The sequence below is a fragment of the Solenopsis invicta genome, chromosome 8, assembly GCF_016802725.1.
Source record: "Solenopsis invicta isolate M01_SB chromosome 8, UNIL_Sinv_3.0, whole genome shotgun sequence".
Classification (NCBI taxonomy): Eukaryota; Metazoa; Arthropoda; class Insecta; order Hymenoptera; family Formicidae; genus Solenopsis; species Solenopsis invicta.
Window position 1 is genome coordinate 11,811,005 of NC_052671.1, and position 4,185 is coordinate 11,815,189.

Below are 4,185 nucleotides of genomic sequence, written 5' to 3' on the forward strand. Positions count from 1 at the left end.
TTAAGCAATATAAATGTAAAATTGACTTGTTAAAAAATTAAACACATTAACTATACCTTGTTGTAACAAATAATAAAGATCGCGGATGTAATCGTGGTAATGATGTTGATTCCCAGAACAATAAATTGAATGGTAGGAAAAAATATTCCTATTAATAAAATATAGTTCACCATGTAATAGAAGAGATAACCGTAAATAAACCACAATGTCGCAGAATACAAAATGCTCAAATATACAACCCATTTTGTCCAAGACTTTGATTTATTTAATGATGGATAGATAGATAAACCTATAACGAAGCACGTAAAGAAAAAAGGTCGGAAGGCTTGTTGTATCGTGATAATAGTCATGATCGTCACCACTGTGAATGAGTACTGAGTACTATACTCATTTGTTGTCACTTATTGCCAATTATGTTAATGCTTAAAACAATATATTTTTTAATAAATGTGATAGTTAAAGCACTTATGCAAATAATAAGATCGATCCGGTTTGAAAAATGTAAGAGATGATTCATCACTAAATGCATATTATTGAAACATTATTGCTGATGCTTTATGTATTTCTCTACATGAAACAAGCACATTTAATGTTATTTTTACATACCTTCCTATATTTATCTTTCCATATTTCTGTATTCCTTAACAAAATTGCTGATTTTCTCAGTGAGAAATGATGAGTTGAAAAGACGTCTATTCAAAGTCAATGCTGTTGATTGATATTAATAAGTATTTCAACTACTTTTCAATATGTTTACTATATCTACTGATTTTTTAAACTTTGATTTGACGACTATTCAACCTGTTATTTCTCATTGGGTTATTAAGACATCTAAAATTGACCATAAAAAATATATATGTTGCACTATATCAATATTGAAAAAAGCAAGACCTCTTTAGGTATACAAAGAAATAAGACTCTTAAGTACATAAATTTATAGATCTTTTGTATATAAAATCTGCTAAAAATTTTTGAAAAGTAAAAATAAAATTTAATAATTATCTCTTACAAATTGCGTAAACAATGTAAGTAAGTTATTAAAAATATATGATCATTTTACATGTTTGTAGCTCTTTAAAACTAATGAATAATTTATATTTTTCTCTTTTATATCTTCCTCGTTGTGTGAATCTTTTAATTTTATAAACTTTGTTATGTTGTGCGTGTGTTGTGTGTTTGATACAGAAAAATATATTTTATTATTTATCAATTTATCTTACAGTTACTTCTTTTCCTACAAGACCATATCTGAATTCTGCTATTACTGTTTATTGTGCCCGTTTTGAAATCTAATTTCTCAGACGCTCCTTTGATTATGTTGTGATATAACACTAATAATTATATAGTACGAAACAGTAATATAAAACTGATGTATCTTTTAATAGAAGAAACTTTCTAGTTTGTATTCATAAAGTTCATAAAGTTTTATTATCTTATGTTTAATAAACATTACCCAAAAATGGTATGCAGTATTAATGACTTTTCTTTACGAATTACTAAAACATGTCTAATTTGTCTAAACTATTTACTAAAAAGATAAAAAGGAAACAGAAGAAATCTGGTATTTAATTTATCACAATACAATAACGTACAAATATACTATGTTTATTTTTTAATACAAAATGTTTTTTACGAATATTTGTGTTATTCCATTAGAAACTATATTATTGTACTGAATTTGTCTCGTGCGAGCATTAAAAGATATTTACTCTAAACTCGTGTTTTCTCCGTCCTGGACATCTTCTAATACAATATTTCCAACAAATATAATAATATGTACAATAATATAAATGTTTAAATATAAATTTGTATCAATAATATTACTACAAAACTAATACAATAAATAAAGCACTTTTAGAATTTTTAAGTGTAAAAAGCATTTTTACTATACGCTTATTTTTTATGTTTTTGAAAAGTAGGATAGTATTTTATTGATATAAAGGAGGTACGAATCGAATAGAACACGGAAATTTATAAAATTTTACACGATACTTTTTAGATGAATAATTTGCGATATAACGTATTTGCAATTATTTGCGTTTTATCTTTCATTTTATTGCTGCAATTTTCTTTCGCTTATCCTTTTAATTATTAATAATCCTTTTATCAAAGTGATACGATAATGAGACCGTTTTTTGCTTTTTAATCTAAAATATTTAAAAATATTATCATGATTAATTATAAATAAGCACTTACAAAAAAAATTTCAGGACAAAACAGAAAAAAACAATCGTTTCGTCCTTCAATTACGTTAGCTCAAGCGATGTCTAATTTATTACAACTATTTATTTACAAATATAATTACAAATAGTTATTTTAATACAATTTTGGTATACTAAACATAAAAGGGAGAGATTACATTGATTGTTCCTTTCTTAGAATGAGTATTCAATTTGACATTTGTACCATGATGATGATGTACGTTGCAACCGTTGTGCAGAACTACGAAAAAATGCATTAATTTTCAATTAACATTTATTACTTGCAAAAATAGTATCTTGTTCAAATATAGAAATAAGTTTGAAGTTAACAATAAACACACATATATATAAAGAAAAAAATAGCAGTATAATAACTTTAATGATAAGTTTAGAAGTAATTTTAGGAATTTTTGTAACATATGATAAAATATAGTGCACAAAAATAAAATAGTAGTAAAAATATATGAAAAAGGTAACCTTTATAATGAATTTGTTGCCTAAATCGAAAAGACCCATTCCAGTAAACTTTAAAGGATTCTGCATTGTATGCAAGGTGAACTGATAAATCTGTACACAAACAGACATTTAACATATTTTACTTTACTTACTGTCTTTCTGTTAAAATATCTTTTACCTCTTCCCAAATATCAGCATATCGATGAATATTTGTCAATTCAATAATTGTTTTATCAATTTTATTAGCCTAAAAGTTAGAATTTATTAGTTTATTATTGAGTATAAAGAAAGAAGTAACATATGGGATAGTGAAATACCATAATATCCTATTTGTGTTACATTTTAAGAGGAGCCGCTAAAAATACTTCAGTCTATTTAGACAGTGTTTTTATAAAAGTTGAGCTTTAATTTCACAAGTTGTAGCGATTTTTACAGGTATGTATTCCGTATGTAATTTTAAGAATCATGTTAAATAATTTTTGACCTTTCTTGAAGACATTTAATGTGGCTTTCAAATAATGGAATACAATTTAATGTATGCCATAATGTGTGTATGAATTCGGCACAAGTTATATTACATTATGAAAGAGATCGTAAGAGGATCGTAAGTCATTTACATACATTACGAGTGTAAGACCGCTTTTATGACTTTGTAACCTTATACTGAACGTTGCATATTGCTTGTTACAAAGAGCTTCACAAGAATTATTTTAAAAATTAAATTTTTTAGCCAAAAAAATTATTTTAAAAGATACTTTTTTTTAATAAAACATATTATGAAATGTCAATAAAATTTTGTTGTATGGCATTTATTAAATACATTCAGTGTAAAATCTACAAAGGATAATTAATTTGTAATTCTTTTACAGTTAAAAATGCCTTTTTAGTTGTTATTGTTTCACGATTCCTCTGCTATCTCCCATCAAATGCATTATTTTTTCTTCCTTTGTAAATTGTAAATTACGTTTGTTTTATTTATATACACGATGAACTTTAATAGGATGATATATAGAATTCTGTGACTAACAAGCTGACATTGATAAAAATTGTATTTTGTTAATATTTAATGATATATTTAAAAAAATAAAATGATATTTCATCACCCTTTTCTTTTCTCTATATGTATTTATACATTAAAAATAGAGATGGGTAATTTTTCACATAAAAAATAATAGATAACAAATAAAATTTTATTTATAAATAACGAATAATTTTTTATTTGAATAAAAATTTATTTGTCTATCTCAAATAAAAATATTTTTGAATAGAATTTTTATTTAAATAAAAATTTATTTGTCTATCTTGAATAAAAATAGTTTTGAACAAAATTTTTATTCAAATAAAAACTTATTTTTTGTAAATAAAATCTTATTTATTATTCGTTATTTACACAATACAAATATAAATTATAAATAAAATTTTGTAAATAAAATTTTATTTAAATTAGCAATTTGAATTATTGTTTTTCAATTTAAGTATAAATAATTTTTAATTTATTAGTAAAACATTTTTATTTAAATAACATTTA